Source organism: Eubalaena glacialis, chromosome 3 (genome assembly GCF_028564815.1).
Source record: "Eubalaena glacialis isolate mEubGla1 chromosome 3, mEubGla1.1.hap2.+ XY, whole genome shotgun sequence".
In the NCBI taxonomy this organism is placed as follows: Eukaryota; Metazoa; Chordata; class Mammalia; order Artiodactyla; family Balaenidae; genus Eubalaena; species Eubalaena glacialis.
Window position 1 is genome coordinate 94,128,104 of NC_083718.1, and position 14,338 is coordinate 94,142,441.

Genomic DNA, 14,338 nt, shown 5'->3' on the forward strand with positions numbered 1-14,338 from the left:
GCTTTTCCCATGACTCAAGCTGTCTTCAGCCATGAGGTCACTGCTGGCATCCATGGTTCTGTGTCCCCTGGGAGACCTGGTTGGTATCCCACACAAGGAGCCCCACACCTGTCAGTAGCTCCAGTGAGACACTCCTATTCTCTCAAAGAATCCTAACAGACATTGGGATCATCATCTGTGATGATTAATTTTATGTATCAACTTGACTGGGTCATGGGGTGCACAGATATTTGATCAAACATTAATTCTGGGTGTTCCTGTGAGGCTGTTTTTGGATAAGATTAACACTTGAATCAGTAGAATAAATAAAGCAGATTGCCTTCCCTAATGTGGGTGGGCCTCATCCAACCAGTTGAAGGACTGAATTAAGAAAAAAAAAAGGCTGCCCTCCTACACTGTTGGTGGGAATGTAAGTTGGTGCAGCCACTATGGAGAACAGTATGGAGGTTACTTAAAAAACTAAAAGTAGAGCTACCATATGACCCAGCAATCCCACTCCTGGGCATATACCCAGAGAAAACCATAATTCGAAAAGATATATGTACCCCAATGTTCATTGCAGCACTGCTTTCAATAGCCAGGACATGGAAGCAACCTAAATGTCCATTGACAGAGGAATGGATATAAGAAGATGTGGTACATATATACAATGGAATATTTCTCAGTCATAAAAAAGAACGAAATAATGCCATTTGCAGCAACATGGATGGACCTAGAGATTGTCATACTGAGTGAAGTAAGTCAGACAGAGAAAGACAAATATCATGTGATATCGTTTATGTGGAATCTAAAAAAATGGTACAAATGAACCTATTTACAAAACAGAAATAGAGTCACAGATGTAGAAAACAAACTTATGGTAAACAAGGGGGAAGGGGGGGGAGAGACAAAATGGGAGGTTGGGATTGACATATACACACTACTATATATAAAATAGATAACTAATAAGAACCTACTGTATAGCATAGGGAACTCTACTCAGTACTCTGTAATGACCTATATGGGAACAGAATCTAAAAAAGAGTGGATATATGTATATGTATAACTGATTCACTTTGCTGTACAGCAGAAACTAACACAACATTGTAAATCAACTATATTCCAATAAAAATTAATTTTAAAAAAAGACTGATCCTCTATTGAGTAAGAGAATTCTTCCTGCCAGACTGCCTTTGAACTGAGACATCAACTTTTTCTTGAACTGAAACATCAACTTTTCCTGGGTCTTGAGCCTGTGACTTTCAGATTGGAAATTAAACTATTGGCTCCCCTGGGTTTCCAGCTTGCCAACTTACTCTGCAGTTCTTGGGACTTGCAGCCTTCATAATCACATGATCCAATTCCTTATAATAAATCTCTTTCCATATATATATTTACATAGGCATTGTATTGATTCTGTTTCTCTGGAGAACTCTGAGTAATACACTGTCCATCATCTAATTCCCTCCTTCTCTGGTTTGGGGAGTTTCCCAGTGAATTAGTCAGAGTCCTCCAGAGAAACAGAACCAATTATACACACACACATATATATATATAAATGGCTCATGTGATTATAGAGGCTGAGAAGTCCCACAATTTGTTGTCTGTAAGCTAGAGACCCAGGAGAGCTGGTGGTGTAATTCAGTCTGAATCTGAAAACCTAAGAACAAGGAGATCTGATGCACAGATTCCAACCCAGGTCTGATGATCTGAGGGAGAGCTAGGAGTGCTGAGGGCAGAAGACTGATGTCCCAGCTCAAGCAATCAGGCAGGAAGGACTGAATTCTTCTTTCCTCCCCCTTTTTGTTCTATTCAGACCATCAATGGATTGGATGATGTCTACCCATGTTGGGGAGGGCAAGTTGCTTTATTGAGTTCACTGACTCAAATGCTACTTTCATCCAGAAACATCCTGACAGACACATTCAGAAAAAATGTTTAGCCAAATATCTGGGCATTTTGTGATCCAGTCAAGTTGACACATAAAATTAACCATAACACCCAGTGGGTATCTTCTTGGTGGGAGGCAATGCTCCATTTCCTGCTACAGAAAACCAAGAGATAGGTGGTCCCTCGCCCCGCACCTTGGCTGCAGGATGCAGGCACTTGACCTGTGCTGGCCCAATCAGATGTTCCTGCCTGGGACTTTGCATCTGAAGAGGGTGAGCTAAGAGGAAGTGTCAGTTAGATCTCACTTCCGGTTGTGGCAGAGAGTGGCTGATAAAGGATGGTCATCTTGGTTCTCCAAACATGCTGATTTTCTTCTCATTTTCTGAGCCTGGTTCTCCCATCATCAATGGCTTCTGAAGGCCCTCTGTATCTTTCCAATAAATGTTCTTTTCAACTGAAGAGCTAAAGTCAATCTCTGTTACTTGTAACCACAAACTCTGACTGGTATAGAGGTGAGGCCCATCTTTCAGGCTGGACACTTGGAATCAAGACACCCCTATTCCTGTTTTGTGTCATGTGTAAACTTACAGGCAGATGGCTCTGGCTGCATCTGAGCGGGTCAGCCACAAGAGGAGTGCCGAAGCCAAAGGGCATAATCACATCAATGACAGTGACCAAGTATCAAGCCTTTCCCATGTGCCAGCCACTGTGCCATGAGCTTCTCTTACATTATCTCAGCTGATTATCACTACAGTCATCTGTGGTTGGCAGCATTATTATCCCCATTCTTCAAATGAGGAACCTGTAACAGAAGGATTAAGGAATTTGCCTAAGTTTGTACTGTCCTAAGTGGCAGAGCTGGAATTCATGCTCAGGACAATTGGTGCCTCCAAAGGTGTAACTCGCGTGGTAGGTGTAGTGAGACTCTGTGAGTCCTCTTTGGAAGGATTGAAGGAGGAGTGTACAGAGGCAGGAGGTAGGGAATCAGCCAAGAAGAATAAGGGCCAAGCGTGTTGATAAGGGCCACCTATGAGTCTGCTTTGGTGTTTCTTGGCCACCGTATTCAGGCAGCAGAACTTATCCTCACTCGTTTAAACAGAAAGGGATTTGTTGCAGGGTATTGTTTACTTTGTAGAATTTCCAGAATTGGCTCAAATCATGCTTGATTGCTACAAATTCATGGATCATGCAGACAGGGGAAATGATTAAGCAGAATTCCAGACTGTTCTAGAGGAAACCCACTGTTGCCATTGCTGAACCACCCAGAGACTATGATGCTAGGGGTAGAACCATCTTCCCAGCCACTCCAGAAAAGCCAGTCCCTCTGCTGCCACCCTTGCTGGGTGGTCCAGCCTCTCATGACACATGGCCACTGACCCAATTGCTCAACTTTGCCTTCCAAGTCTCATGTGGGTGTCTTGGCTTGGTGGACCTAGGTCACATGGGGAACACTGGTGGCAAAGAATCCGCAAAATGTAGTTTTTAGCTTTTCAACATCTTTAGTTCAGGAAGGCACTTTAGAAGGGGGTTGGAGTGGACGCTGAGTGCCGAATCAATGGTATTGTCCTGCCTCAACTTCATTGCTCTCCGTACACATGTGTGGTGGAGAATGTGTGTGAGGTCCTGATGCTCCAAGTTGATATCATACAACTTCACATCTGGAAAGGAATCTGGGGTTTGCAGGTCCTAGGGGTTCCTGAAGGGGCATTAGGGGCCTGCCACAGTGATCAAGGAGGGGGCTGGGGGAGGGGCAGGGCCAACACATTTTATAACAGCTCGGCTTGGATATGTTTCAGATTCTGTGCTAAAAATATATAAACAAAATAAAAGAGGTTGCAAATCACTGGCTAATCTAACTCCTTCATTTTTACTGATGAGAAAACAGGGACTCAGAGATGCAAATGCCTTGTCCACAGTCATAGAACTAGCAGAGGGTAAAACCGAGACCAAAACTAGAACTGTTCCTTTCTCTACTGCACCATGATTTCTGAAAGTGTGTTCATTCAAAACTGTATCATTGCCCAAGATCCACGACATTCTGGGTCTAGCACAGGTGGTGATATGACCTGATTTCAACTTCAACATCACTGCCCCAGAGAAGTCTGCCTGGATCCATCAGGCCAAGCCAGTTCTTTCTGTCATATGCATTCTTGGAGCCTATACTTTTCCCTTGTAGCACTTAGCACAATTATAATGAAGAATTTAATCAGTGTATTACTTAATATCTATCTCTCTTATTAGAATGTAAGTCCCATGAAGTAGGGACTTTGTTGGTCTTGTTCACGGCTATATCCCCAGAATGTGACAACTTCCAACGGACAACCCAAACGCTAAAAAAGACTGGAAATCAGGGCAGCTACGTCTAAGCCCTGCCTCAGTCTTCCCTAGGGGGAGGGAGCAGTGTTTGCTGCTCATGAACGTGGACTGAAGAGTGAGACAATCTGAGTTCAGCCCTGAGCTGGGTCTCTGTCTCCTCATCTGTTAAATGAGCCTAAAAATTCCACTCTCTTTTACTGTTGTGAGGACGACAGGAGAGAATGACTAAAATTTGGACCTGAATTTGGATACACATTTCCCGTGGCTAGTCAAACTATGGTAGAAATTATAATCTGTGCATTGGTATTCTGAAGCCTATGGAAAGACTATCCTAGAATGTGAGGACTGAAACTGTTCCTGACATCCTTGGGATTTAGCTTCCTGTATTTATAGGACCTTCATTTCTGATTGAAAAAAATAATAAATGTAGATTATAGAAAAAAAATAGAAAATATAGATAATTATAAGGAAGAAAATTTAAAAATCACCTCATGATCTAATATTAATATTTTGGCATACATCATCCCAACCTTTTTTATGTTCATATTTATATATCATAATTTATACTGCTTGTAATCTGCATATTTTCATTTTAAATATTTTAAGACCATTTTCATATTTTAAATGTTCTTATATAAAACAATTTTTTTTTTACCATTTTTTCTTTTTTTAATTTTGATTTGAGGCCTTTTCTTTTCTAATGTAAGCATTTAATGGTATAAACTTCCCTCTTGGCACTGCTTTAGATGCATCCCACAAATTTTGACATGTTATATTTTAATTTTCATTAAGTTATATGTATTTTTATTTCCTTTTCTGGGACATTTTAATTTTGCTAACTAGCCTTTTAAATTATGAAGTTAATTTATTCATATGGTAAAACAATCCAAACTTTATGAGTTTTCAATAAAAAGAAAGTCCTTCTCTCATTCCACACATACCCCAGTTCCTTTCATCAAGGTACACATAGTGAACAGTAACTTTGTGCGCCTGACAGAAACTTTCCACTTACACACGTGTTTGTGTGCATGTGTGTGTGAGATAATATGTTTCATGTTTTATCTTTTATTGAACAAATAGGAGCACACAACACACACTTGTGCACCTCACCTATGTGGTAGATTGATTACCGAAATGGTCCCAATTATTCCCCACCTTCTCATATTTCTTGCAATATAACTTTGAAGCTACTCCCATAAGAGAGGGAGAATAATGTAAATCAATGAAGTTAGAAAACTCCCTCACACCTTACACAAAAATAAACTCAAATGGCTTAAAGGACTTAAATATAAGACGTGACACCATAAAAATCCTAGAAGAGAACATAGGCAAAACATTCCCTGACATAAATTGTAGCAATGTTTTCTTATGTTTCCCAAGGCAAAAGAAATAAAAGCAAAAATAAACAAATGGGACCTAATCAAACTTACGAGCTTTTGCACAGCAAAGGAAACCACCACCAAAACAAAAAGAGAACCTATGGAATGGGAGAAAATATTTGCAAACAATGCAACCAACAAGGGCTTAATTTCCAAAATATACAAACAGCTCATACAACTCAATAATAAAAAAAAAAAAACAATCAAAAAATGGGCAGAAGACCTAAATAGACTTTTTTCCAAAGAAGACATACAGATGGCCAAAAGGCACATGAAAAGATCCTCAACATTGCTAATTATTAGAGAAAGGCAAAACAAAACCACAATGCAAATCAAAACCTCACACCAGTCAGAATAACCATCATCAAAAAGTCTACAAATAATAAATGCTGGAGAGGGTGTGGAGAAAAGGAAACCCTCCTACCCTGTTGGTGGGAGTGTAAATTGGTACAGCCACTATGGAGAACACTATGGATGTTCCTTAAAAAACTAAAAATAGAGTGATCATATGATCCAGCAATCCCACTCCTGGGCATGTATCTGGAAAAAATGAAAACTCTAATTTGAAAAGATACATGCACCCCAATGTTCATAGTAGCACTGTTTACAATAGCCAAGACATGGAAACAACCTAAGTGTCCATTGACAGATGAATGGATAAAGAAGATGTGGTATATATGTACAATGGAACATTACTCAGCCATAAAAAAAGGAATGAAATAATGCCATTTGCAGCAACATGAATGGACCTAGAGATTATTTTACTAAGTGAAGTAAGCCAGACAGAGAAAGACAAATATCATATAATATCACTTATATGTGGCATCTAAAAAAATAATAATACAGATGAACTTATTTGCAAAACAGAAATAGATTCACAGCCATAGAAAACAAATTGATGGTTACCAAAGGGGAAAGGAGGGGAGGAGGGATAAATTAGGAGTTTAGGATTAACAGATACACACTACTATATATAAAATAGATAAACAACAAGGACCTACTGTATAGCACAGGGAACTATATTCAATATCTTGTAGTAACCTGTAGTGGAAAAGAATCTGAAAAAGAATATATATATAAAACACTGAATCACTTTGCTGTACATCTGAAACTAACACAACATTGTAAATCAACTATACCAAAAAAAAAAAAAAAATTAAAAAAAAAAGAAGGAGAATATTTCCTTACCCCTTGAATTTGGGTTTGCTTTGGCCAGCAGGATGTGATGGAAGTTATGGTATACCAGTTCTCACTCTAAGTATCAAGAAGCCTTGAATGCTTCCACTTCCTCTTTTGGAATTCTATCATGTGAACAAACCTGGGCTAACCTGTTGGAAGATAAAAGTCCATGTGGAGGTTAATTGTCCCAGCCAAGTCAGTTCTAAACCAGTCTACACTGGCTGACCTCCAAACATGTGAGAGCCTGCTCAAGATCAGCAGAGCTGCCTACCCAACCCACATCTGACTGCAGAGTCAACCAAAGGTCAACCAACAATGAAAAATGCTTATTGTTTTAAGCCACTGAGTTTTGGAGCAGTTTGTTATGTGGAAATAGCTAACAGATACAGTGATGTTTTCATATCAGTACATTGAATAAATTAACATGTATAAAGCACTTAGAACAGTGCCCAGCCCATAGTAAGCTTTCAAACATGTTAGCTCTAATTATTATTACATACAAATAATGCCTGCGAAGTATTCCATTGTATGATGTACTGTTATTTATTCAAAGAGTCTTCATTTGTTGAATACTTATATTGTTTCCATTTTGTTTCTACTGTAAAGAATGCTGCAATCGTCCTAGTATATAAATTTGTTTTTCGGTCTATTAATGGGAAAGAATTCTTAAAAATGTAATTGCTGGCTCAAAGTATATGTACACTTTAAAAAACGATGGATAATAAAAATTTGTCTTCCAAAGTTACTCAATTCGTTTCCACCAACATTGTATGAAACGACTGTTTCTTCTCGGCCATCACCAGACCCAATGTTATTTTAATGACTGCATAATAGTCTGTCATAATATGTGCCATAGTTTATTTAACCAGTCTTCACTGTTGAACATTTAGGTTGTTTCCTTTTTCCCCACATTATAAACAAGACTGTGGAGAACATTCCAGCAGATAAATCTTTTCACACATTCATGATTATTTCCTAACGATAAATTCCTAGAAGAATTTTTGAGTCACAGGATTTACACATTTTTAAAGGATTTTGAATATATAATGCCAAATTATTCCTCAGAAAAATTATACCAGATTATACTCAAATGCAGCATTTACAAAAACCTTTATTATGGAAAATTTTAGAAATATACAAAAGAATAGAGAACATTACGACACCCCCAGATAGCCATCACTCAGATTCAATAATGATCGACTTAATGGCCAACCTATTTCATCTACAACCTATTTCATCCCAATTTGGCTAGATTATTTTGAATCAGATCCAGAGGGGATGTTTTTAGTAAACTTTCATTTAAGCAGGTGAGGATTCGGAAGACCGATGAAAGTCTCCCTCTTCAGAGGGGATCCTGGTGGGAATCTCTTGTGACCACAGCCCAGGCCTGTAGCCAGGGGATGGCCTCACTGAGGGGCACAGGGAAACGGGGGAGCCCTGGTGCATTGTGCTTATCCCCTGCCCTGTGGGAGCCAATGATCCTGCAGGAAGTGACTAGTCCAGACCACTTCTGAGGGCGTCCAGGGTTTTTACTGAGTCTGTGTGTTCCCCAGCTGCACGTCATTCGCCATTTGAATAAAGCAGAGGTAGATAATATAATCCATCCATAGTTTACGTAAGAGCAAATATTATGAGTCATGTTTACAGTGATTGCAGCTGAGCAGGAGGCTCTTCCTTGGCCTCTGCTGAAATTTTCCAGGCTGACTGAATTTTGTAATACTAGTTGGTTACATTGCATCAACTACAAGTCACACAATCTTGGGACAGAAATAACAAGCAATTTCCTTTAGTAAGAAGGTACGGTAATGGCTCAGTGTCTTCCCAACTCTCAGGGCATGTTATATAGGACTGTACCATGAAGCAAACTGCACTATCGCTGAGATGTTGCTCCGAGGGGAAAGAAACATAACTTGAAGATGTATGTCAGTCAATTTGCAGATAAAGAGCAGCAGGAGACCTGTGTTCTAGACCAGAACAGTAAGTGGAAGGAAGATGAATACTCAACATTGATTTCAAAATGTCAGATTCAAAGCACCCTCAGAAGTTCACTGCAATGATTCCCAAGCTACTGTATTAGCTCTAGAGGTCATCCAGCCTTGCTTTAAATAATCCACATGATAATGCTTGTGTCATCAGAATGCAAAGGAAAGGCCACAGGCTTTGAGGCAAGCAGAACCAGGTTTGAATCAAACTCCACCACGTACTTGCTGCTTTGGGGCAGCTTCTGAGAGCGGGGAAGGCAAGCACACTGTACGTTCTAAGGACAGGGGAGGGGAGGAGGGGCCTCCAATTGCCGGGGTCCAGCCTGCAGGTGAAACCAGTGGTCACGTCTTCTTAAAGACTACCCCCAACAATTGGAAAGAGGTCAGAGGTCTTCCTAGAGGAAGTGGCATCTCAGCTGGAGTCAGAGAACCACTGGGAGTCAGCCAGCCGACAGGAGGGTAGGTGAATAGGAGATCAGCATTTGTGGGTAGGAGGATTCCAGACAGAGGGAACAGCCTCCAAAGGTTTGGAGAAAGAAATGAGAAGCACACTCTGGTAATTAAAGTTGTCAAGTGTAGCTGGAGTGCGGTGTGCCCGGATAGGTACAGGGTAACACTGAGGAGGTAGCAGGAGTCAGTCTTGAAGCGACATCCAAGGTAAATTCAGGACAATTCAGGAAACAGTAGAGTTTCAAGCTTCACAGTGACAGGATCAGAAGGCTGAGATCTCTGATCTCAGCTGCCGCGCAGAATAGATTGGAGAGGGTGATCCATTAGGAGACGGTTGTGGCAGTGAGGTGGTCCGGACCAGGGCAGTGACCGGGGGATGGCGAACCATGGATGGCGCCCAGAGCTATTTCACAGGTAAACAACTGGATCTGGTGATTGTGGGATATGGTAGGTAAAGGGAAGAGGGAGGGACCCAGGGTGGTCTCCTGGCTTCTGCCTTGGCCTCTGGTGGGTGGTGGTGCTAGTCACAGAGATAGGGTTGGTCACAGGGGTGGCACGGGGGAAGATGGGGAGTTTGTGCTGAGTTTGAGGCCAAAGAGGTTCTCTGGGCAATTGTGTAAATACATTGGGGACTGAGAAGGGTGACAGAGCTTGGTTGTGAGCTGTCAATGCACGGAGGGTCACTGAAGCCACACGAGCAGAGATGACCTCCAGGAAGAGCACTTAGTCAATGAAGAGAAAAAAAAAATCTCCTCATTGATGAAACGGCCAAGGTCTCATGTAAAGTGCCGAGCCTGGCCCTGGGTGGGGTGGCAGGCGATGGCAGGGCCCCCTCTTTGTCTCCCTGTGGTGCGACGGGGCAGCCTTGTCCCACCCAAGTGCCATTTTCACAGTCTTACATGATCTACCTCTTCTCGGCTGCCTCCTTGGTTTAATACCAGCTATGAATATTCCAAGTCTGCCCCCCTCCCTACCCATGTTCCAGAAAATGAAAATGGACCACTTGATACGCAAGCCCTGACCTCAATCCTATAGTGCTCAGATTTTTCCCAACCAAGCAGGGTTCCAGTCAGAGACCGCGGCTGCCTGCCACTCCGTGAATGGATCTTAAAGCCGTGGTTTGCTTCATGATATACAGGAGAGAAATCTGGTCAGGAAACTCCAGAAAATCGTTTCTCGGCCATCTGTCTTCCCCTGAATGGCAGCCAGAGATCGCTCACCAAGTCGTGTGTATGGCAGCTCGGCAGCTCAGTTGGAAAGGAACCACAGCCTAGGTGCCAGGGAGCGCGTGCTCTGTGTTTGGTGACGGCAGCTGGCTGCCAGGCTGCTCCCGGGGTCAGCAGGACCAGATTATGCAAGGACAGGAAAATTAGCTCCCCAAGTCATCCCAACAAAGTTAATTTCGTTGCTGCAATTAACTTTCCATCTGCTGGAATGTGGTTATGCTGCAGTGATAGCCAAGCCCTGAGTCCAGGTAATGGCAGGCCCGCTGGTGCTAGCTTTTCCACTTAGTACTAGTTTGAGAGGAAACGTGAACTGAATAGACTCTGCTGGAGAAGCCTCAGAGAGATTCTCCCATGCCCAGCTGTCCTGAGGGCCTCACAGCAGATGTTAACTCTTCTTCCTTGGAGTCTATTGAAAGTGGGCTGACTCAATGGAAAGTCTGAATCCATGAACTGTGCTTTCCAGCGGAGCAAAGGGAAAGAAAGAACGAAGAGGTGGTGCTCTCCAGGAGTGGCAAATGTTTGTATTCATAAGAAGAACCCTTTCTGACTTCCTCCTCACCACTCTCCCCTCCCCACCATCCAGGCTGCAGCATCTCTGACTCTATTCTTGGCATAGTGCACCCCTTTGATTTAGAACCACAGGGAGAAGGCCGGCGTCCTACTCTTTCGTTTATTGAACTGGATCATTTTTCATTATGCGTATCAAGGGGCAATTTTGGCTGAGCTAGAACTTAGTCATTGCATGTTATTATCCCCCTCTATCTATTTGCACCCATTCCTATGCATGGGGTGCAGACTTTGTAGTTGGACGAAGAAGAAAGCAGGGGTTTTAGAGATCTGTCTTCCACCTGCCCCCTTGACCTGGGTTGACCTCTACAGGGATAAGGATTTGAAACTGATGGAGTTATTTTCATGGAAGACTCTGTAAGATTCTGGGCACAAACTGGGATGCTTAGGACCCAGGTGACAAAGTGTGGCCTGGGAGAGGAAAGCGGCCATTCTCCTTCCGCTGCATAGAACCCAGTGCCATGCTGAGGATGGTGGTCTTGGGAGGCTTCTTCTAGCAACTTAACGGGTGAGTGGAAGCCAGAGAAAGAGATCACACAGGGCAGCCCCAAGTGGTTGCTGCAGCTGGTAGCCTGGCCTGCTGCCCAACATGAGCCTCTCCTAGAATTTACCAAGTGCCTCTTGAAAGGAGCTAAATTCTGCATGGGCAAGTGAAGGGCTTGCTCAGGATCATTGTATTTGGGGCATAAACAAATATACTCCCAAACTGGGAGGCTCTGGGTCACTTGGGAGAATTTGTGTAGGCAGAGTGTTAGCATCACTCTTTCTTGCCATGTCCCTGGCTCCAGCTAAACTTGGCGATGACTGTCCAGGACCTACTCTGGAAGAGCAGGAGGCATTTCCTCCAATCACTCAGATGAGGGATTTCTTAACCACGGCCAGGACCCAGAGCGTGCTGCCTCTATGGGAGGTCCCAGGGGATGGGGAGGAGGTGGGAGTAGAGAGGCTGGTACTGGGAGTGGGGTCAGTTGGGGGCAGGAAGAAAGAAGAGGTAGGAAGAAATGGTCTCAGGTGGTTACTTTTTGAGCACCCAGTGTTGCCACGGACAGAATTTCATTTTCTTTACAGCAGAGCAAATTGACATGGACAATTATGTGATCTTCTAAGGAGAAATCAGCAAAGCCAGAAAATCTGTCTCTAGGAAGTGTTTCTTTTATTCCAGAATTTCAATAGGGTGAGAGTTAACACAGCAAGTTCTAGCTTAGGAACCAAAACATTCTAAATTTTTAAAAAGGCCTAAGACCAACAACTCCAAGATACCCTAACAAACACCCATTTAACTGTAACTCCTTAAATGTGGTCCAAATGCCAACCTGTACAAAAAGCTCTTGGGGTGCTGGTTAAAAATGAAATTCCTTAGTCCCACCCAAACCCACTAAATCAGATTCCCTTGGAAAGAGCCTGGGATTCTATTTTTTGGACAAGTACCCAGGAAATTACTATGCACATTAAAATTTAAGAACACTTTGTTTTTACTCTCACTGTCCAATATAGTAGCTACTTACCACTTGTGACTATTTAAATTAATTAAAATTAAATAAAAATTTAAAATTCACTTTCTCAGTCATCCCTGCCACATTTCAAGTGTGCAATAACCCCATGTGACTAGTGGCTACTATAATGGACAGCGCAAAACATTTCCATCATCACAGAAAGTTCTATTGGACAGAGCTGGCTGTAAGGAAGATTGTAAATATGAGTTAGAAGATTATAAATATTTTTATGTTAACATGTGAAGTTTAATCATTTTTTTTTTCTATAAAAATGCTGTTTCCTCCAAAACAGTGAACTTTGCATTGGTTAGTATTGATCTGTGAGGATATCGCTGTCCCTGTGGGCCACCACTTTTCTGCCTTTTGGCTGGGCCATACAGAGACTCTGCAGGAATTAGATGGGTATAGCCAAATACACTAGCCTAATACACTTCTGGGTGGGTATAGTCTCACAGCCACCCCTTGGTGGGACAATGGAGTCTGTGCAAAGCCAGAGTCTCCCATGGCTCTGGGCTGACGCAAACGTGGGCCAGTGCACACGGCTGGGCAAGTCAACTGTGGCTGGACTTTGGCCCCAACTTGCCTCCTCAGCCAGGCACCTTTGCACAGTGCACAACCTATAAAACCGTATGCAGTGGCCCTGAGTGGGGAGCAGCGTTTGTTGAAGTTGCAGATTTTTTAATTCAAAAAATACAAAGCTTTAGTGTCCTATTTTAAAACACCTCTTAAGACTGGACCCCATGCTGGGCACCGGGGACCCAACAGCCAAAGAGAGAAGGTCACTGCCCTCAAGTTGTTTGCCGTTAAGCTGGGAAGGGGCTCAGAACTAAACAGAACTTCCAGTGCAGCATGGTGCAGTGCAGTAGTGGAGGGATCTCTTTCATACAGGGAGATTAACCACCTTGGAAGGGACAGGGAGGTCCTCCTGGATGCCTAAGATGATACAGAAGGAAGACTAAGAGCCAAGTGAACGGGATGAGGGAAGGCAGCGTAAGCAGAGGGAACAGCAGGATCGAAGGCGAGGGGAGAAGCAGCACGGTGCTTGGGGAGCTATGCATCTGAGCTGCTGTTGCTGGAGTGGAAAGTATGAACCAAAGAACTGGAGATGAGGAGGGAGAGTCAGGCAGAGGCTGGGGCTGGAGCCACAAGGCTGGGCTTTATTCTGCTTCAGAGGGGTGTCATGGGAAGGCTCTCAGCTGCTCAGATTGTCAAAGATGGACTGCTTTGAAAAACATATCAGAAGTTATATTTGTAGGCTGCATTTTATTTTGTCTAATTGCATTTGATCCTTACAACACCCACTAGAAAATCAAGATAGGCATTGTTTACTATTTTACAGAGTGGAGAGTAAGGCTCAGAAAGGCAGCATCATTTGCCCAAGGGTCACACGACCCCACGTCAAGCATTAAAATTTTTTAAAAAAATGATTTTAACTTTGTTATTTCCTAATTATAAAAGCAGTATGTGATCACAAGAAAATATAGGAAACTATATAAAAATATGAAGAAAATAAAAACTCACCCATAAATCCACATTTACTATTACTATTTTACTGCATTAACTTTCAGTCACGGATGCGCGAGCACGTGCACACACACACACAATACTCTTTATGCCACAAATATAAATTCTATATCTATATATAACATATATAGATATTATACATCCTATGTATGTTATACATACTATTTTAATACATTAGGATTTTGTATCCTGCTTTTTTCACTTTACAGCTTTCCATGAGCAATTTTACATGTCTGTAGTGTTCGGAAGTAAGATTTTCAATGGCCACATGTATTGACGATTTCTTTAATTAATTCCTTGTTTTGGGACATTTTTAGGTTGCTTCTGAGCTTTTGTTAATATAAATATGCTTT